The sequence below is a fragment of the Vulpes lagopus genome, chromosome 9, assembly GCF_018345385.1.
Source record: "Vulpes lagopus strain Blue_001 chromosome 9, ASM1834538v1, whole genome shotgun sequence".
In the NCBI taxonomy this organism is placed as follows: domain Eukaryota; kingdom Metazoa; phylum Chordata; class Mammalia; order Carnivora; family Canidae; genus Vulpes; species Vulpes lagopus.
The window spans coordinates 78,310,812-78,334,021 of NC_054832.1; positions in this window are offsets into that span (position 1 = coordinate 78,310,812).

The window sequence follows — 23,210 nt, forward strand, 5'->3', positions numbered from 1 at the left end:
ATTGATTTTTCTTATCCTTTGACCCTAGTAGTTCTATCTTTATTTTCAGTCACTTTGGTCTTATCATTGAGTTCAAATGATTTTAAAATGGGACACCTGAGCGACTCAGTGTTTGAGAGTCTGCCTTTGCTCAGGGTGTGATCCCGGGGTCCTGGGGTTGAGTCCCATCTCCATTGGGCTCCCTGCGAGGAGCCTACTTCACCCTCTGTCTGTGTCTCTGCCTTTCTTTCTCTGTGTCTCATGAATAAATAAATAAAATCTTTAAAAAATGATTTTAAAACTATTTTCAATTCATATTTTTCCTTTTTCTCAAGATAAATGTTAAAAGATTAAGGTTAGTTGCTCCATGATCTATTTGCCATAGAGATCATTTCTAAGATTAAACACCTGAGCAAATTTTCTTTTAGTTACCTTTCCAAGCACTCTTAAAATTTTCTATTGAGAAATCGTATGAATGTTATTTTTTTTTTCCTTAAAAATCTCAGCCCTTGGAGATCCCAGGGTGGCTCAGCGGTTTGGTGCCTGCCTTTGGCCCAGGGCGCAATCCTGGAGTCCCGGGATCAAGTCCTGCATCGGGCTCCGGGCAGGGAGCCTGCTTCTCCCTCTGCCTGTGTCTCTGCCTCTCTCTCTCTCTCTCTCTCTCTCTGTCTATCATGAATAAATAAATCTTTAAAAAAAATCTCAGCCCCAAATATAAAAGGTAGTGGAATAAAATTATAGTGTGACATCTCTACAAAGATTAAGGTGGTATCCATCAAAATTTTAAAAGCATTATTTTCAGAAGAGTTATTGAAATAATAGTTCATTACTTTCATTTAGATAACATTTCTGTTCTAGAATTTTTTAATAATACAAAGTAAAAAGTTTTATGACATCTATGTCTAATGAAGGAAAATGTAATTTTAATTGGTTAAAAATTATTGAATTTGCTCATGTGATTTTTATTTCATTTTTAAAAGTACCTTTAAATTAAAACATATGCTATCTCCCAAAACATATGAGATAAACATTTCTTAGAGCAAAGGAAAATATCATCAAATTTGCAGTGAAACCACTTCTGTCTTTAATAACATGAGTATAAACCTTACGTATTTTACTACAGCAAGAGTGTCAGAGTGTAACAAGTTTCATCTGTCCATCTCGTGCAGTAAATCAAGCCATGAAAAGAGAAGGCCCTTGGGACACAGCTTGGGAATTACAGTCTCTGGTTTCCAGAGGGAGTTAGGCCAGCTGAGAGGATGCAGAATGGAGGCTGGAGGAAGAAGGTCACTTCCACTAACGTTCTCTATTCTGAGAAATTGTATTGTAGGGAGAAAACAATGACATATTTTATGTCCCTTAATAAGACAGAAATGAAGCAAGTATAGAAAAGTTAACCTAGGCAAGCTGAGCCTTTTTACTTATATAATGCCACTTACCACTTACATGGGAACTCATTGCTTGTCTTCATTTATTTTCACATAGTTTTTCTACCCTTGCATTACCATTTCTGTTTTTAATATCAAAACCCTCAAAGAAGTTATTAAGGAGTTAAAGTCATGTAGTTTGTCATTGAATTACAACACTTACTGCCTTGCATTTCATTTCTTGGTCTCTTTCCCTTTCTTAACATCCCAGTTGTATGCAGCAGAGCTCATTAAAATAATTCTATTTTTATTGCATATACATCTATTTATAAAAGAGAAGTAACTGAATGTAAGCCTAACTGGTTCATGATTTTTTACCACATTTTACCATATTGACAGATGACTGATTAATTTTTCTAGTATTTTCATCAATATTTTTTTCATATGTATAAATAAAAAGAAAGTTTCTTGAAGTCAAGAACCATATCCTTGATTTCTTGTGGCTATAGTAGTGCCAGGATAGAAATTTCTAAGGTCACAAATTGAATTTTGCATATTAAATGAATATACTGTTGTCAGCTCCCTGTAAATCCTGGTTATGGGAAGTACTGACTCAGTCTCCCAGAGTTAATACCCAACAAGTGTCATTAATAGCTCCTTTCTAAAAGGTCTAATGAATAATTAAATGAATTAAAAATAAGGAAATCTTAATAAAGTATGGATTTTAGTTAATAATAACATTAATATCAGTTCATTAACTATAACAAGTGTGCCATATTAATAGAAGATGTTAATACTGAGGGAAATTGAGTGTGGAATATATGGGGGATCTCTGTGCTACCTTCTCAATTTTTCTGCAAATTTACAATAGTTTACCTAAAAATAAATTATATTAAAGAGCTCAATATATGTTAAAGAATAAAACAAAAGACATCCCTCCATTCTACTGGATTAGCTGTGCCACAGTAATAAAGAAGATGGTAAAACCAGTGAATTCCATCAGCATGTGTTCATGCTGCATTTCATTTGGTATAAAATCAGTCGATGTTCAGAATAAATCTAGTATGAATTATCATAACACTGAATAAGGTATTAGGTAAATTCACAGAAGAGGGTTTTGGCAGAAACACTTATTAGGGAAAGAAAGCAGTCACATCTAGTATGTGAATGCCTGTTCACCGTCTAGCCCCCCGGCCCAAAGCCCCGTTCTTTTCATGATGAAAAGTGTCCAATGTAATCAACCTGCCAAATGACTGGATTACCTCCTCAGATAACAGTGCCATTGAAGGGCTGCGGTCTTGCTCTTGGTAAGCTAAGCAATAATCAGTAGTGGTGATCAGACTGGCCTTTGTGAATGGAAGTCTATTCTGCTGTGCCTATTTGTAACTCCCATCTCTGTTGCCGGGCACAATATTCTCTAATAAGAGCATTAGGCAAGTTTAAGAGCAGCTGAGAGAAGTAGGTGCCTGGTATCCAGTTAACATTTCATCTTGTCCACCTGACCATCAAGACATTTTATACTGACAGTGCTCTTTAATAAGCATTTACAGAAATCACAAATATTTTCACCCTCTGTGCCCATTTGGAAAGTTTCATTTGTACCTTTTCCCAAGATCTGTTTTTCACCAATTTTCTAATTATATGGCCTCAAAGTCCCTGATCACTGAGCCAGACATTTATTCATTGTTCGTGAATTAGTATGGATCCATATGGCTCTCTCTCTTTAGGTAAAAAGAATGATCCATTGCCCTGTTCAAAATTCTACGCACTGTATTAGGTTGGGAGTACGATTTCTCCTCATCACTGTCCTTCAGTATGATACCTGAATGAGACTCTAGTCCTACAGCTGTCTGCTATTGAGTGGTGCCAGAATATTGTGGTAAACAATCCGAAAAACACAAGAGAATGTAGTATTTCTTAGTTCATGGCTCGCAAAAATATTTAATTCAGGTTGTAAGAAGGAAACATGTCCCTGGAATGGGTGTCCGGAGGAATATGAATCATTTATTTATGAAAATGACTTCTGCTCAATCTTGGTCATAACCTTTACTTAATGATGAACTGCTTAGTGAGTTGGAAAACATGCAATTTATATGGACAGCTAAGGTTGCATGGCAACCATTGTAAGTGCCCATCTTCAAGCATCTGGCCTCTATCAGGCCCAGGAATAAAGCAGAAGTTGTTTCTCACCTGAGAATACTTGACTGAAGAGTAGAGCATAGTTTTCTTCAATCTTAAACAAATCAAGTGATTCATTCTAACAAAAACAGAAATATAGGAAATATTGCAAAAAAAAAAAAAACAACCAGTTTTCTCAGAATGAAAGATTCGTGACTGATATTAGTTGTAGAATGAAGGAATACAAAATTTAGTGAAGACAATTATCCAAATTTAAGGCTTACAGCTTTAGATAGGAAAAAAATAACTGGATGCCATATAGAAATGATATGTTAAAAAGATATTCCTTTTTACACCCAATAAATATTTACTGAAATTATACGATTTTCCATGCACATGAAAATACAAAGGTGAGCAAAATAAGGGATATCTTCCCAGCCCTCAGAGAGCTTTTAATTGAGAAATGTAAGCTAATAAAAAAATAAGCATCTAGACACAGGTAGGTGAAACATTATGACAGATAAAAATACTAAAACCTAAATAGATTATAGCAATCAATAAAATTAAAAATTCCACAAAATATTTATGTCAAAATATTTATAATAGTATTATTATGACTGTGTGCCAATATTAATATTAACAAAGATAATTTAGGTTTTCGAATTCATCATTTTCTGGTGTTTGTGAGTCTTTGTAAATTACATTAATCATTGTTCTAGATACTATGGCTACAAAATGAATTGCCAAAATATTGGTGTAAAACAATCACTTATTATTACAGATTCTGGGGTCAGGAATTTGGCACAACAGGGATTATTTGTTTCCTTTCACCAATATCTGCGTCCTCAGCTGAGAGTCTCAGTCAAGAGATTGGAGCCAGTTGAATATTTAGTCACTTATATATTGGGTGGTTATTCTGGTTGGCAGCTGAGATGTTCGCTAGAGCATTCTCAGACACTTGTATTTACTTATTCCTTATAGTCTGAGCTTTCTCAGAACATGAGTTCCTTTGGCTACGTTCCAAAGGTAAGTACCCCAGACTGAATGTTTTTTGTTTTGTTTTTTGTTTTTTGTTTTGCCCCACTCGTTCTTTTTTTTTGTTTTGTTTCTTGTAAATTTATTTTTTATTGGTGTTCATTTTGCCAACATATAGAATAACACCCAGTGCTCATTCCATCAAGTGTCCCCCTCAGTGCCCGTCACCCAGTCACCCCCCCACCTTCCCTTCCCCCACCCCTAGTTCATTTCCCAGAGTTAGGAGCCTCTCATGTTCTGTCTCCCTTTCTGATATTTCCCACTCATTTTTTCTCCTTTCCCCTTTATTCCCTGTCACTATTTTTTTATATTCCCCAAATTAATGAGACCTTATAATGTTTGTCCTTCTCCGATTGACTTATTTCACTCAGCATAATACCCTCCAGTTCCATCCTCGTCGAAGCAAATGTTTTTTTGCCCCACTCTAAAAAAGAACAAAATCCTGCCATGTGCAACAACATCGATGGACCTGGAGGCTATTATGTTAAGTGAAATAAATCAAAGACAAATACAATATGATTTCATTTAAATGTGAAATCTAAAAAACAAAACAAATGAGTAAACCAAACCACAATCATACATACAGAGAACAGAATAGTGGTTGCTAAATGGGGGGAGGATTGGAGAATGGAAAAAAGTTACAGAGAAAAATAAATCCTAGAGACATAATGTATAACATGGTGAATACTGTCAATAATATTGTAGAGCATATTTGGAAATTGTCTAGAGTGTGAATCCTAAAAGTTAACTTTGTATGCTCATGGATGTAACTAGACTTAGTTTGTTGATTATTTCACAATATATACAAATAGCAAATCATTATGTTGCACAATTGAAACCAATAAAGGGAATATAAGGGAAGGGAGAAGAAATGTGTGGGAAATATTAGAAAGGGAGACAGAACATGAAGACTCCTAACTCTGGGAAACGAACTAGGGGTGGTGGAAGGGGAGGAGGGCGGGGGGCTGGGGGGGAATGGGTGACGGGCACTGAGGGGGGCACTTGACAGGATGAGCACTGGGTGATATTCTGTATGTTGGCAAATTGAACATCAATAAAAAATAAATTTATTATAAAAAAAGAAATCAATATAGTGTTATATATCAATTAGACCTCAATAAAATATTTTTAAAAAGAAAAATGTATTAGAAACCATATGCATAGACAAGACAATTGCTATGTTATGAATAATCAATTTCTTTATTATTTTGAAAATAGGTCTAGTCTTTAACTACTATTTCCTGAGGAGAGTTTAATTTTTTTTCTGCTGTTTGAAATGAATGGATTTTTAAGAATGAATGTCATGATAATTTTTTTCAACCCTGAGCTAGATGCTCTCCATTCCCTGAGAACTGACAAACTATTACAAAGAAAAGGAATTTGTCCTTATTTGAAAAGTATTTTGGTAAAATTCGAGCAGAACTCAACAAAATCGAGACCAGAAGAACTGTGGAACAGATCAACACAACCAGGAGTTCGTTCTTTGAAAGAGTGAATACGATAGATAAACCATTAGCCAGCCTTATTAAAAAGAAGAGAGAGAAGACTCAAATTAATAAAATCATGAATGAGGAAGGAGAGATCACTACCAACACCAAGGAAATACAAACGGTTTAAAAAACTTATTATGAGCAGCTCTACGCCAATAAATTAGGCAATCTAGAAGAAATGGACGCATTCCTGGAAAGCCACAAATCACCAAAACTGGAACAGGAAGCAATAGGAAACCTGAACAGGCCAATAACCAGGGAGGACATTGAAGCAGTCATCGAAAACCTCCCAAGACAGAAAAATCCAGGGCCAGATGGCTTCCCAGGGGAATTCTATCAAACGTTTAAAGAAGAAACCATACCTATTCTACTAAAGCTGTTCGGAAAGATAGAAAGAGATGGAGTACTTCCAAATTCGTTCTATGAGGCCAGCATCACCTTAATTCCAAAACCAGACAAAGACCCCTCCAAAAAGGAGAATTACAGACCAATATCCCTGATGAACATGGATGCAAAAATTCTCGTAAAGGAAAATTCTTTGAAAAGAAAAGGCAAATGGACCAAAATAACTTAGGTTGAAACCAGATAATATAATGATAGACATTTTCTTTCTGCTTTGAGACTTTGTTCTAATAATACATTGTTATCCTTCCCAGTTGAACAATAACATTGTTGATTGCAATAATTTTATGTGTGAAGTGTTTGTGGAAAGGCCAGTGTGTGATGATCATTTCATTATGCACTGTGCGTGTTTGAAAATCAATCTATGATTTTCAAACTCATCCATTGGTTGCTGTTTTCGTTTTTTTTTTTTTCATCTTTTCATCTTAAACTCATAATCTGACTGAAACATTAGTTCAAAGGACTTATTTCCAGCTATTTCTAAAGGCAGCAAACCCACCCCAGAGCTCTGCTGTCAGTAGCATCACAGATGACAGACTTCCTGAAGTGGCTTCCATGGATGCTGCTGCTGTCTTCATGTGCCACCAATAAAGACTCTGGGCATGTACACTGTTGTCTTCATTCTTTATCCACATTGAGCCAAAAATATTTGTAATGTATTTGTAATGGACATAGATTCAACTCTGCCAGTGTAGGTGTGCATTACTAGCGCTCATTGCTGACTCAGGCATCTCTTCTACTGCTTAGAGAACTTAAAAATAAGGTACAAAGAAACTTCAGCAGAAAGAGCAAAGTAAGGACCTCCAATAATCCTCTCCTTCATGAAGGCAAATAGTACTGTAAAAATTGCTGAGATCAACCTTTTTAGAACTCAGAAATTGTACAAAAGTCACAACAATCTGAAGAGTGTTTATTCAAGAAAAATGATTGCAACTCAGTAAGAACACGCAGCTTTGTGACATTTTAACCTGCCTTATTGTTGTTCCTTTCTCCCCAGCTCCACAGTAGTCTGGAAATCCAACAGGCCTGCAATCATAGTGAAAATCCATAGCCTAGGAGTAAATTGAGCAGATAGATAAATATAGCACTCCCCAAAGTATCACTTCCTGAGATTTCTTATTATTCAACTTGTCCCACAAGTTCCGGGAAGCCCCCGCTTGCAGGGCATGTGTTATTTGATCTGATTCAGAGCTCACTCAGTGCAGTCTTTTCCCTGAGGACACTTGTCAAAAAAAAAAAAATTAATTGCATTGCTTGAAGCAGAAATTACAGTTTAGGCAAACGGGAAGCTGACCAAAATTCTTAAAAAGAAAAAAAATGGAAAATTAGATATTCATAAGGAGTTTTGAAAATATCAACTGTATTACCTGGAATCAGGAAGACTACACACATCTACAGGATGCATATCTGTGCAGGATTGGGAATATATCCAAGAAAGACCTAAGAAAGCTCTTAACTCTCACATCTAACTGAGCTTGAGGCTCTGCATAAGAAGGAAGTGATGTTAGTGTTGTAGAGCAGCTGCATGAGCACTCAGGCATACCCCTTGTGCATACAGATTGCCTCCATAAGGACTTGGAGACTGATTGATTCCAGCTATTCAAGGAATTCCTAATCAAAAATTCACTGACTTTAAAAATAACTGAACAAAGACTCAGTGGATGCACACAATAGAATATAGACTTACTTTTCAATAAGGTCACTAAATAAACAACCAGCACCGACAAAAGCAACAATGGCAAGTGCCATATTGTTGGTATTGTTGTAGCTATTATTGTGGGGCTGGGTTAACATTCAGAGCTGAGAATTATTATTTAAAATTCTCAGTTACACATAAAAATGCAAAAAGAAAAAAAAAGAAAAGTGTGATTCTTATACAAAAAAAAAAAAAAGACAGCAGAAATTGCCTGTGCTCTAGAGGGACTAGATATCAGATTTATCAGACTGCAGGTAGCTACTATAATTATGTTCAAAGAACTTCTTGATGAGTTATAGTGACAATATTGCATCAAAAGATAATATTGGTAAAGAGAAAGAAATTGTATGTGTGTGGGATGGGGAAGGAACCAAAGAGAATTCTGGAGAAGTAAAATAAATAAAATAAAAAGTTCACTAGAGGGGTTCAAAGATTGGAGCTGGAAAGAACCAGCAAGTTTAAAGAGATCAATAGAGATTATGCAACCTGAAGGACAGAGAAGAAAAAGAATGAAGAAAAATGAGCAAAGCTTCAGAAATGTGGGGTGACATTAAGTTTGCCTTTATAACTTTAAATATCTGTAATAAAAAAAGGAGAAATTTCAAATCAATAACCTTACTTTCCACCTTGGGAATGTGCATAAAGAAGAGTATGCTAAACACAAAGCTAGCTAAAGAAAGAAAATAGCAAATATTAAATCTGAAATAAATGAAATAGAGAACAGTAAAACAATGAAAAACTCAAAATATCTAAAGTTGATTATTTGAAAAAATCAACAATATTGACAATAGACCCTGGACAAGAGAGGAAGAGAGAAAATACAAATGAATAAAATCAGGAAAGAATGGGGGACATTAGTGGTGAAGAGTTGGGCTCCTGGTTAAAAACCTACACGTGATCCTGCAGCTCTCAGGCCCAATGACAAGCAATGACGAAGGCTGTATGTGGGAAGCCTCATGGGGAGAGCTGTCTCCCGCATCAAGGCATAGCACTATAGATCCCTTCTTGCCTTCTATGTGCGTTGGCTAGTCTAATAATTAAACTGGCATGAAACAGATAAACAGGAAAGAAATAATTTTAATTTTGTACATGCAGGGGGCCCATAAAAATAAATAAGTGACCAAAGTAGGAAGATCGTATGTCTTCTAAGACAGGGAAACAATATATTTATGAAAAATTGACAAAACAGAGAAGTTTAAGCTTGGGGCATTGAAAAAGTGAAGAAATAAGATTTGCCTTCTTGGACCTAAATACTCTATCTCTGGTGATAAAGATGCCTTGTAGCAATATTCAAGAAAAAGTAGTAAAAGATATCTACTTTAGAGGAAGAATTAATTCTATTTGCCAGTGACCACTCATCTATAAAGGAAATTAATAAATTCACACACACACACACACACACACACACACACAGAACCAATTAAGAAATGAGTTCATTAACTTTTCAAGCTAAAAGATTAATATACACAAATCAATTGTATTTCTACACATTAGCATTAAGTAGTATCTCAATTATGGAAAAAATGAAAACGTACTATTTACAAGAGCATTAAGAAGAATAAAAAAGCACTTAAAATTTTTTTTTTAACATTTATTTATTTATTTATGGTAGGTAGAGAGAGAGAGAGAGAAGCAGAGACACAGGCAGAGGGAGAAGCAGGCTCCAGGCAGGGAGCCCGACGTTGGACTTGATCCCAGGACTCCAGGATCGCGCCCTGGGCCAAAGGCAGGCACCAAACCGCTGAGCCACCCAGGGATCCCCACTTAAAATGTTTTTAACAGATAACTGCAATACTTGTACACTGAAAACTATAGGACTTTGCAGGAAGAAATCAAAGAGATAAGTATATAAAAAGAAATTCCATGTTCATGAATCAGAAAACTTTATTACTTAAAATTCCAGTAATTCCCTCATTGATCTAGAGATTCATTTCAGTCCCTACAGAAATCTCAGGTAATTTTTCATTTTCAGAAATTTGACAAGCTCATCCTGACATTCATGTGGAGATTAAGGGAACCAGAATACTCAATACAGTCTTGCATAGGAACAAATTTTGAGGACTAATACTTCATGATTTTAAAAGTTACTACAATAATACAGTAATTGAGCCAGTGTTGTAATAATGTAAGTATAGGCAAATAGTTCATTGGAATAGAATTGAGATTCCAGAAATGAATCTTATACTTACGGTCAATTGACTTGACAAAGACGCCATAATAAGCCAATGGGAAATATGAGTCTTCTCAACAAATGTACTGAGAAAATTAGATATCGACACACAAGTAATGAAGTTGCATACCTTTCTCTCACCAAATACAAAACTTAACTTAGGTTTTACTTAATTGATTTACAGATTTTATATTGTTTATTTAGGTCCATTTTTTCATGGACCTAAATGTAAGAGCTAAAACTATAAACTTCCTAGAAGAAAATGTACAGATAAATCTTTCTGACCTTGAATTTGGTGATGAATCTTAGGCATAATACTAAAAGCACAGGCAAAAAGAAAAAAAATAGGTAATTTGGACAGCATTAAATTTGTGTGTGTCTGTACTTTAAAGTACATCATCAAAAAAGTGAAAAGACAAGCTAAAGAATAGGAGAAAATATTTATAAACCATATATAATAGCAAGTTTGATCTAGGATGTATAAAGATCTCTTACAACTTAATGATAAAAGAATAAAATCCTAGGGCACCTGAGTGGCTCAGACGTTCAGTGTCTATCTCCGTTTGGCTCAGGGTGTGATTCCAGGTCCTGGGATCGAGTCCCACATAGGGCTCCTTGTGAGGAGCCTGCTTCTCTCTCTGTCTATATTTCTGCCTCTCCCTATGTGTCTCTCATGAATAAATTTAAAAAATCTTTAAAAAAGAACAATCCTAAATAAAAACAATGGGTTTGAATAGACACTTCTTTTTTTTTTGAATAGACACTTCTTTTTTTTTTGAATAGACACTTCTTGAAATAAGATATATAAATGTGAGATGAGCAACTGAAGTGTATTTCATACCAAAAAGATACAATTTGCACCAAGTAAAATAGATAAAATACAAAATATGGTCAGTAACAAATATTGATGAATTTGTGGAATAATTGGAAGCAATGACCTAATGGTAAGATTTATTTAAATGATGCAGCTACTTTGAAAAAACAATTTTATTTCCTCAAAATGTTAAAAATAAGAGTTATGACCTAGAAGTTTTGCTCCTATGTATGTACCCAAGAGAATTGAATGCACATGCTCATTTAAAAACTTGTACATGAATATTTATAGCAGCAGCATTCATAATAGCCAAAAAGGAAAAACAACCCAAATGTTCATAAGCTGATGAATAGGTAAATAGAATATGATATATTCATATATTGAAATATTTTTCAGCCATTGAAAAAGGATAAATACTGATACATGCTACATAGTGGATGCATCTTGAAGATATAATGATAAGTAAAAAAAGCAAGTCACAAAGATGGTGTGGTCCATATATTTGAAAAGTCCAGAATATAGAGACTTTAGACACTGTTATCCCAAATCTGCAAATGAGGAAAGAGTACAAAATTGTTGGCTGCTGTTTCCCAAGGTCACAAAGGTAGTAAATAACAAATTGAGGTTGATAATGAGGAAGTTTCATTCTAGGATCCTTTCCTTATATATTTCTTGAGAGTTTTATTTCATTCTTATATCATAAACAGTTTTTACATGCTGCTAATACTAACTTCTTTCCACTAGATCTGTAAGGAAATGAAAATCACTAGACATTCTATCATTAATGAGTAGATTTTTCCTAACAAAAATGAAATCCTTGAATTCTTTGTTTTCTACATCAAAAGTATCTATATTTTTTCAATCTCATACATAACTATCAAAGTTATAATTTTGTGTATAGTTATGAATTTACTGTAGTTATCCTAACAGAGGGAATGCAAATTAGAAAGGCAATAAATATCAAAAAAAATACTTCTGATGTAAGAAAAATCTGCATCACCAAATATTTGACAAGCTATGCTTTTACTTATGAGCAGCTCACATTATTCAGATGCTTAAGCATAACATTTCTTTCTAAATGACTACATATAATTTCTATTCCAGTCTTCTGTTTCAAGGCTTCTGTTTCCAGTCTTTTTTTTTTTTTTTTTTGAGGAAATTTTTTTAATAGGTTCCATGCCCAGCATGGAGCCCAACACGGTGCTTGAATTCAGGGCCTTGACATCAAGACCTGAGCTGAGATCAAGAGTCAGACACAACTGGCTGAACCACCCAGGAGTTAATTCTTTTCTATTCCTCCCTCCATCCATCGCTCAAATCTCAGATTAGTTCTCATTTTGTTCTTTAGTAAATTGTTTTTTTTTTTATTACTCTACCATCATAGACATTCATTTTAAGACCATCTTTTAAGATCATAATAGACATTCATTATTTTATTTCTACCACACATCAATCGCTAATCCAGAATCTGTGGTTGTAAATTTAGAACTTGTTATGATTGGTTTTAAGTGTTAACTTGGCTAGACTCTGGTATCCAGTTGTTTAATCAAACACTAATCCAGCTGCTGCCTTGGAGATATGTTGTAGATGTTGTTAATACCCATAATCAATAGACATTAAATAAAAGAGATTATCCTCCATGATGTGGTGCACCTTCTCCGATCAGTTGAAAGGTCTTGAAAGCAAACACTGAAGTTTCTCAGAGAAGAAGATATTCTATGTCATGACTGCACTATTAATCCTGCCTGAGTTTCCAACCTGACCTATGAATTTCCAACTTGCAAGCCCCACGTGAGCCAATTCCTTGCCATAAATCTTTCATACATATGTACATCTGTCTCATAATGGTCTGTTTCTCCAGAAAGCCCTGATTAAGATGCTCATCTTTTTGCTTCACTTAATTTCATTCTACACATTTCAGAAATCAGGAAAATATTTTCATAAATGCAACTCTTGGTTAGCATTGCCTGCATAATCTACTTGAAGAGCTCTATTGTTTTAATTTTCTTTTAAAATAACCCTTCCCTGGAAATAATTTTTCACATTTATAAGATATCGTAGGTGACATCTTAGCCAAAGTCTTGTTAGATCGAATTTTACTACAAGTCTTTAAATACCTTGGGCTCCATCCATAAAGTACAATAAACTATCATCCAGACACAGTTAATGTTAACCTGTAGGTATTCTCTGTTGTCTGGGCTTGAACCACATCAGCATAAACTCAAAATTCAAATACTAGCATGTTAGACCACATTTTCTTATATAAAGATAATAATATTCTAATGCTTATTGTATATTTGGTTTTAATATTACTTCTTTTTTTTTTACTTCAAATCATCACAGCCATCATTTATTGTACTTAGTAACATACAAGAATGGTGTAATAAGAGCGATTAACATAAAGTCAGGTTGCCTCATTTCAATCTTGGTTTATCCGTTTATTAGCTTTGTAACATTTAGGAACTTTCTGAAATGTTCTTGACCTTGTGATTTTGTTTTGTTCTCTAATTTGCAAAATATGGCTTTGCTGTGGATGTTAGTTTGCAAATCATGTAGAATAGTACCTGGTCCAAAATAATTTCTCTGTAGATATTACTTAGACTCACTATTGCATTGCTTTTCCTTGAAATATGTTCTTTTTCTGTCACATATTCTTAACTTTAGTTGGTAAGATTAGTGAAATTATCACGAAGAAATGGTACACTAAAACTTCAAACCTATAGATTAAAATATTGTTGTGAACTCCTAAGTCTCTTCAGATTTCTACAATCTTAAATTCAAACAAAAATATGTTATTGTACATTATACTCTTGTGTATATGCTGTAGGTAATACATATTTTTCAATACAGACATAGCCTGTCAATTGATGTTATCCAAGCTGTTGTGTTGATGCTCACTGAACCAATGGTATAATAAAGCAAAATGTCAAGTGCCCGGAAGAAGCAGAGTTAGGGAACAAAAATATGAGTACAAGATCATGATTAACAATTATGTCATTATAATTGTACCTGATTTATGAAAATGCTCATGTGAAATACTGGTCTTTGAGAGAAATATGTATTTCCAAATAGTATAGCAAATTATAAAATTATGTAGTTTTTTCTATGATTAAATTATTGAGAAAATTTAACAGGGTTTGAGCAGCATGTAAGAGAAGCAGTTAATAAATTACAACAAAAATGCAAAATCAGAAAAGTTTATTGTTTCCCCTAGAAAAGGAGAACTTCTCCATATTTGAGATCATAAATTGACAGTTTGTCTTTTACCTTCAATTCTCATATCATCTTTTGTTTTCCATCTTCGCATTTCTTTGTTTCATGCAACAAAGCTCAAGCAATTAACCCTTATTAAGACCACAGAGAGGGGGTCAGGGCATGACAGAAATGTTATCACTCAACGTAGGCCTAAAATATTAATTTCATTTTTTCAACTTCAACCCAAAATATATAAACTACAAAACAAAATAGTTGTATATGGCTGTACTCATTTTTCACTGAAGATATGTTTTTTAACAAATATTGAACACCTGCCAAGTAGTGGCTATAATTCTATTCAAATTATTACATTGGTTAGTCTGGGCATTCTGTCTTTCCATATAAACTTTAGAATTAGTTTGTCGATATCCACCGAGTAATTTTGTGAAATTTTAATTGGGATTGCATTGAATCTTTAAAGTTGAGAATAACTGGTATCATTAAAATATTGATACTTCTGATTTAAAAAGCAGAATATCTTTCTTATTAGATCATCCTGGACTTCCTTCATCAAATTTTTAGTTTTATCATATATATATTGAACACATTTTGTTAGATTAATTTGTTAGATTAATTTTCAAAGAAGCAACTCCTGGTTTTGTTGATCCGTTCTACAGTTCTTCTGGTCTCAATTTCATTAAGTTCTGCTCGAATTTTTATTAACTCTCTTCTGCTGGGTGTAGGTTTTATTTGCTGTTCTTTCTCTAGTTCCTTTAGGTGCAAGGTTAGCTTGTATGTTTGAGTTTTTTTCCAGTTTTTTGAGGGATGCTTGTATTGCGATGTATTTCCCCCTCAGGACTGCTTTTGCTGTATCCCAAATCTTTTGAATGGTTGTATCTTCATTCTTATAGTTTCCATGAATCTTTTTTAATTCTTCTCTAGTTTCCTGGTTGACCCTTTCATCTTTTAGCAGGATGGTCTTTACCCTCCACGTGTTTGAATTTCTTCCAAATTTCTTCTTGTGATTGAGTTCAAGTTTCAAAGCATTATGATCTGAAAATATGCAGAGAAAATTCCAATCTTTTGGTATCAGTTGAGACCTGATTTGTGACCCAGTATGTGGTCTATTCTGGAGAAAGTTCCATGTGCACCTGAGAAGAATGTGTATTCAGTTGAGTTTGGATGTAAAGTTCTGTAAATATCTGTGAAATCCATCTGGTCCAGTGTATCACTTAAAGCTCTTGTTTCTTTGAAGATGTTGTGCTTGGAATATCTGTCATTTGTAGGAAGTGCGGTGTTGAAGTCTCCCAGTATAGGTGTATTATAATCTAAGTATGTCTTAACTTTGGTTATTAATTGATTGATATACTTGGCAGCTCCCAGATTAGGGGCATAAATAGTCATTATTGTTAGGTCTTCTTGTTGGATAATAGATCCTTTAAGTATGGTATAGTTTCCTTCTTCATCTCTTTGGGATACACCTTAATTTATCTGATATGAGGATGGCTACCCCTGCTTTCTTTTGAGGACCATTTGAATGGTAAATGGTTCTCCAACCTTTCATTTTCAGGCTGTGGGTGTCCTTAGGTCTAAAATGAGTCTCAGGTATCCCTGGTTGGCTCAGCGGTTTAGTGCCTGCCTTTGGCCCAGGGTGCAATCCTGGAGACCCAGGATCGAGTCCCGCATCGGGCTCCTGGCATGGAGCCTGCTTCTCCCTCTGCCTGTGTCTCTGCCTCTCTCTTTCTCTCTCTCTGTGTCTTTCATGAATAAATAAATAAAATCTTTGTAAAAAAATAAAATAAAATGAGTCTCTTGTAGACAGTAAATAGATGGGTGTTGCTTTTTTATCCAGTCTGAAACCCTATGTCTTTGATGGGATCATTTAGCCCATTAATGCTCAGTTACTATTGAAAGATATGAATGTAGTGTCATCATAATATCTACTCAGTCCCTGTTTTTCTGGATTGTTTCTTTGGGCATCTTCTTTCTCTTAGTCTTCCTTAATATTTCTTGCAGAGCTTGTTTGGTGGCCTATCTTGGAAGCTCTTTATCTTTCCTATTCTGAATGAGAGCCTTGCTGGACAAAGTATTCTTGGCTGCATGTTCTTCTCATTTAGGACCCTGAATATATCCTGCCAGCCCTTTCTGGCCTGCCAGGTCTCTATGGAGAGGTCGGCTGTTAATCTAATACTTTTCCCCATATAAGTTAGGGGTCTCTTGTCTCTTGCTGCTTTAAGGATTTTCTTTTTTATATTTGGAATGTACAAGTTTCACTATTAAATGTCCACGTGATGAATATTTTTCATTGATGTTAGGGGAGACCTCTCTATCTACTGGATCTGAATGCCTGTTTGCCTCACCAAATTAGGGAAGTTCTCAGCTATGTTTTGTTCAAATATGTTTTCTGGCCTTGTGCCTCTTGTCACCCTCTGGAACCCCAACTAAACGTAGATTTTTCCTTCTGAGGCTGTCATTTATTTCCCTTAACTTTTCTTCGTGGTCTTTTAATTGTTTTTTTCTATTTTTTTCCTCAGCTTCCTTCCTTGCCATCAACTTGTCTTCTATGTCACTCACTCTTTCTTCTACCTCATTAACCTTTGTCATTAGGATCTTCAGTTTGAATTGCATCTGATTTAATTGATTTTTAATTTTGGCCTGATTCGATCTAAATTCTGCAGTTATGAAGTCTCTCAATTCCTTTTGCTTTTTTCCAGAGACACCAGTAGCTTTATAACTGTGCTTCTGAATTGGCTTTCTGACATCAAATTGCAATCCAAATTCTGTAACCTGTGGGAGAGAGTGTTGTTTCTGATTCTTTCTTTTGTGGAGAGTTCTTCCTTATAGTCATTTGCTCAGTGCAGAGTGGCCATATGAGTGGGCTGCGTCAAGAATATCAACCACGACCTAAGTACATTTCACTTTAGATGATTTTGCCAATGTCAGAGACCAGAAATTGAAAACCAAGACCAGAACAAAATAAAACAAAAGGACCACTAAATTGAAAAAACAATTTTAAATCCAAGTAGTAAAAAATAAAAGACCAGGAATCCTAAAGAAGAGAAAAAAAGAAAAAAGAAAAAAAAAAGGAGAAGAAAAAAGTGGGGGAGGGACTGGGAGACAGTGCTGGTGAAGTTGTAGTAGAGGGAGAATGTAGTCTACCTGAGGGGTTGTAGAGGGTGAGCCTCTTATTTCTGAGTATATTAAGTTCTGTATGTTAAAAGATGCTCAGTCCCAAATTTATATAAACCAGAAATACTTGTTGAGGGCCCCAACATTGACCACCAAAACATAGATAAAAGAGGGGGGCAGAATGGGAATGAGGAACCTCACAGAATGAACCAGAATGGTATATCACTTGGTTCTGGGTGCATGCTGGTCATGTTTTAGGCGATATCAACTTCCACCATTGTAGAACAAAATGAGGCAGAGAAAACAAAAAACACAAAACAAATATATCTTATATATCTCCCAAAATCAAGTTGAGTATGTTGAAGGGAATCTAGAAGTGGAAAATATATCTAGAACCTGTAATTGTAGAAATATGAAAGTCAAAAAGGAAGAATCTTAAAAATGAAGAGGTGGTAAAATATTGTAGTTACGGTGGGAAAAGAGAAAAAATAGGAAATTTACAGTATGATATAAAACTGCGTTGTACTGAAAAAAAAAAAAAAACGAGGGGTACCCTCTGATTCTATATACTGTAAATCCCTTGACTTCCAAAGGAGCTTTCCCTCGCTGTTTGGTTGAGAACTTGCTCTTCCCTGTCCTTCCAGCTGGTCTCCTGGGGAAGGGGCCTGCTGTGCTGATTCTCAGGTGTGTGCACCTGGGGGAGCTGCCCCCCCCCCCCGCTTCGGGTACTAGGCTCAGTGGGAGCTGTTTATCCTGTGAGGCCCCTGCTCCCTGGTGGCCCCACTCTGTCTCAGGCACAGGGTGACAGCAGGAGGAAAAACAACACTGGCAGAGGCCAGGTCCCCAGCCCTGGAGTCAGCTCCTACAGTAACTACCGCAGTCTCCCAGGCTGCACTGGCCTGGATGCTCCCGGGGCAGAGGCTTTGCGGAGATGGGCCCACTGTCTGTGCTGTGCTCCACATCCCCACCCCTCCTGCGGTTCTGCCTGCGTGCCCTGCTGAGCCCCTTTCCCTCCGGGAAGAATCCGGTGTGGATTTCTATAGTTCCCGCTTCTCTGGGGCTGGGCTGTCCTGTCCCCAAGGCCACCCAGCCTTAGCCTGGCTCCTTGTGGGGCCCCTCTCCCCACTTGATTCTTTTTTTAAATTTTTTTTCTGTCTTCCTACCTTATTAGAAGTGAAAACTCTTCTCTCTGTAGCTTTCCAGCTGTTCTCTCTCTAAATCTCAGGTTGAATTTGTAAGTTTTCAGGATGACTTGAAAGTTATCTAGGTAAGTTGGTGGGGACAGGTGACTGGGGACCCTACTCCTCTGCCATCTTGCTGTGCCCTCATGATGTACTTTTTTTTTATGATGTACTTTTTAAAAACCATTAGGTATGCTGTTTATAGAGGTTCTTTTGTCAAATAGAGAAATTAGGCTCCTCTCTTTCCTACTTGGAAAGCTGTTGAGCTGAGTGATGTTTTTGTTTTTTTTTTTTAATTTTATTTACTTATGGGTAGGGGGCTGTGCAGAGGGAGAAGCAGGCTCCATGCAGGGAGCCCGTCGTGGGACTGGATCCGGGGTCTCTAGTATCACACCCTGGGCCCAAGGTGGCACTAAACCACTGAGCCACCCAGGCTGCCCTGAGTGATACATTTTAAAGATAAAAGTAAAGCAAGAGGGAAAACTTTAACAAAAATTAAAACGAACAAAAAACAAAACTAGTGTCTTTAGGAAATCTTCTCTGAGAAGTAAAATTTGAAACTCAGATGAAAGGAGTGAGAATGCTACATCAAGATATGGTAGATTATTCCAAAGAAAAGGAACTGAACATATAAAAATCCTCACATGTAATGAATTTAATTGGGTATTGAGAAAATGTTATTTAATCTTTTTTCACTTATCTCCTTTGCTAATTCATTTTCTTTGAGATGAAATCTTCTTTGGATCTGGTGCTTCTCTTTTTTTAAAAGATTGATTTGCTGCATCCAAAGGAGAAATTCTTCTTTTCTTGTGTTACATGCAGGGCCTTAGTGTTTTTGTTAAACTCTGGTGGTGGAGTGAAAGGATTGGATTTGCAGCTGGCTCAGGGTGTCAAGAGAGGAATGTCTCAGATATGCTCCTCAAAATAAGTAGGGCACTATCCTGCTTCTCTTATTTAACCAAAATAAAACAAACTACACTAAAACATGTAGAACTCTTTGTGATTAGAACTTCAATTTCAAGCATGTTTTTTGTTACTCAAACTCAAAGATTAAAAATTCCTTTTTTTTTAATTTGTATTAGTTTCTTATCGCTGCTGTAAAAAATACTGCAAATTATGTGGCCTAAAGCACTATATATATATATATTTGCTATTTTACATTTCTGGAGGTCAGAAGTCTGAAATAGATTTTATGAAAGTAAAACTACTCAAGGTGTAGGCACAACTAAATTCTTTTTGCAGACTGAGGGAAAATATATTCTTTGCCCTTTCCAGTTTCCAGAGGCTACTTGAATTTATGATCATATCGATACAACCTATGGTTTTGTCATCACCTCTCTTCTGACTCTCCTGCCTTTCCCAATCACTAGAAGAACCCAAAATTATACTGGGCCATATGGAAAATCCAGGATAAACTCTTTATCCTTATGCCTACCACAAGACCTGACAAACTTTCCAATTTGTTCCTTCATTTATTAGCTGACCAACTGTGCCTAGCTAACTCCTTCTCATGCTCTCTGCTACTTCATGTATTATTTCCAGACTTTACTTAATGTGAACTTATTTTTATGTCCTTTTTTTTTCCACCTGCTTTATTGGGTCCATTAATTCTTCAATACTCAGATCTGCTGGTAGCATTTCTAGTTTTAAAATGGTGAAATAAATTAACTTTTTATTTTTATATGTAGTCATTTATTCCAATAGAATTTTGAAAGAGAAATGTGATAAAAATGTGTATATCATAAACCATCTTGAGTAGGAAGATAGTACATTTGACATGGTAAAAAAAAGAGCTTTATTGAAAAAACTTCTCAATTATCTTGAATATGATACGGAAAAGATTTCGGAGAGATTCGGTAAAGGTGTTATTTCAGAACTTTGAATGGATTTACCTTTTATTATAAGTATTTCTGAAAATCAATCTCCCGCTAGATAATATGTACAACTTTTGTTCTTATAACTTAAGATGACTTTAAATGAATGCTAAGGATTTCCATATAACATTTGCTGTATCTGATTTTGAAATTAACATAGAAAAAGCATTATTCAGGGATATATTGTAGTCTCTGATGCATCAGCATTTCACATGCATACCCCCACACACATCCTTCAGAAAGCTCTATCATTTATATAAAGTTCATGGATAATCTTTCGCTTTTACTGTCTTTAGAATTCAGTATCTTTGAGTGAAGCCTATAACTCTGTGTGGCATGGACCAGTCTATTTCTATGAAATATTTTGTTAGTTTATTAATTTAAACAACTGCCACTGACAGGAGCTATTTTTCAAAAACACTATTGCTCTGTGTCTTTGCCATTGTGTCTCAAAATAGCAAAATAACAAATAATCAAGGAATTCCCAACACCGTATCAATATCTTTGCAACATTTTTATATATTACTGCTTGAGAATCTATATATCTATCATAACACTTTTTTAATATTAATTTTTTTTAGTTTTTTTTTTTTAATTTTTTTTATGATAGTCATAGAGAGAGAGAGAGAGGCAGAGACACAGGCAGAGGGAGAAGCAGGCTCCATGCACCGGGAGCCCGATGTGGGATTCAATCCTGGGTCCCCAGGATCGCGCCCTGGGCCAAAGGCAGGCGCCAAACCGCTGCGCCACCCAGGGATTCCCTATCATAACACTTTTTAAGTGAGATGAATAGAACAGTTATCATCATCAATTCATCCCGTTTTAGTCCTCCACTCTTTTGATAGGAGAATACATATTTATTGTTGAAAACTGCTTCCATTGGGTTTACATGAAAAGAACCCAATTTCTACATTATCTCAGGTATATATGTATGATCCAACCCTTGCCAACCAAATGATCCCATAGTGCTAGATTCCAAAATTGTTTTGACAATCATTAGAAAACCTAATTAGAAATTGAGAGGAAAAAATAATTTTAAAAAATTTTAAAAAAAGAAAAAAGAAAGAAATTGAGGAGAATGTCTAAGACTTCTGTGGGTTTGGAAGGCAATATAAACCTATAGGAATGATTGCCTTCTTTTTGTCTCATATGATAGATTTTTTGATAATAAATCCAGGACTAAGTAGTGAAGAGAGAAGATACAATGGAGACACAGATTTCTGGTTTTATCATTTGAAACCCTAAATCTATCTCTTCATGAAAATTCACAACTTGAATCTCCTGATTTAATGATTTAATAAATGCCCTTTTGTGTGTGTGAGCTAGTTTGAAGATGAATTTCTTTCACTTGCATCTGAAATAGAATTTTCTAATAGAATTGGCAGTTGTAATTGTGGTTACAAGCTTGACACTAAAATTGAGACTCAATTGAGCTGAAATGTCATGGATGGCAGTAAGTATTCCCTCACTCAGGCTATGAGTTGGACATAATTTTTAGTGATGGCAAAGCAACTGGTAAAACTGTTGTCTAGTAGCTCTTATGACTGAGATAATGTGCAAATCTAGCTGACAATTTTAATCCTAGATTGAAATTTCAATTTTATATTTAGATTCCAGACTATAGATTTGGATTTCAATTCTAGATTTATATCCTAGATTGATTTTAGATGCGAGATAATTCTAGCTTGGAGGGAAGGACGAATTACCCTCAATAATCTGTGAAACAGAAGAGGAATTATTAAAATGAAAGCAAAGGAGGTTAATGTGCATACAGGAACAGTACAACAAGGCATAATTTTAAAAGACTAAAACCCTTAGGGTCTGGATCAATGGCTACACTTTTTAATAGCAATTTTTAATAGAACATACAACTATGAATATGGAATTTTTGAGCTCTCAAATATTTTTTTCTATATTTTCAGGTCTTAAGTACAAAATGCATCAAACACAATTGTTTGTTGTGGAAATTGCATAAGAAATATTTGTAACTTCTGAATTATAAAATATATATCTTCTATATTATAAAATATATCTCCCTTCCAGATAATTAAATCTTCTTTCTCTTCCTTTTTTAAATATTTTTTAAGACTATTTATTTGAGAGAGCGAGCAAGACAGAGCACAAATGGGAGGAGGAGCAGAGGAAGAGGGAGAAACAGATTCCTCGCTCAGCAGGGAGCCTGATGTGGAGCTCAGTTTTTGTCATAGAGCTGAATGCATTGAATGGTTTACTCAACAGCCATTCACTCTATAATGGAAATCAGAAACTCATCACCTAGTTCTGATTTCTTCACTGCCTTCCCTCAAGACAAATAAGCTGAATTCTGTTTCCAAAGCAGCTATAAACAACTAACTGTAGACATTGAGCATGTCTAGAGCTTCCTAGGTAGCCTTTTTCTTTTCCCCTGGGCTAAAGGAGGGAGAAGTGTAAAAAGTACCAGTCTCTTTTGAATTTATCTGTCTCCTGCTTTTGATAACAGTTACAGAGAAATGAGGTCTGCAACTTTAACAGCTAACGTGATGCAAGAAAGCAACAAACTAGAGAATGAAAGGCCACCTTCCCAGGATAGTTGGAATAGTAGGACAGAGAACCTGAATGTCTTTGAACCTACTCAAGCCACTTAATGAAGACATGACTTTTGTTTAACATCTTGCTATTAAGTAATTAATGGTCCTGTGACCACGTGTCTTTTTATTTCAATAAAAGAAACTATAATTCATCTGTCCCCTCATTTAAATTTTTTTCTTATGCTGACAAAAC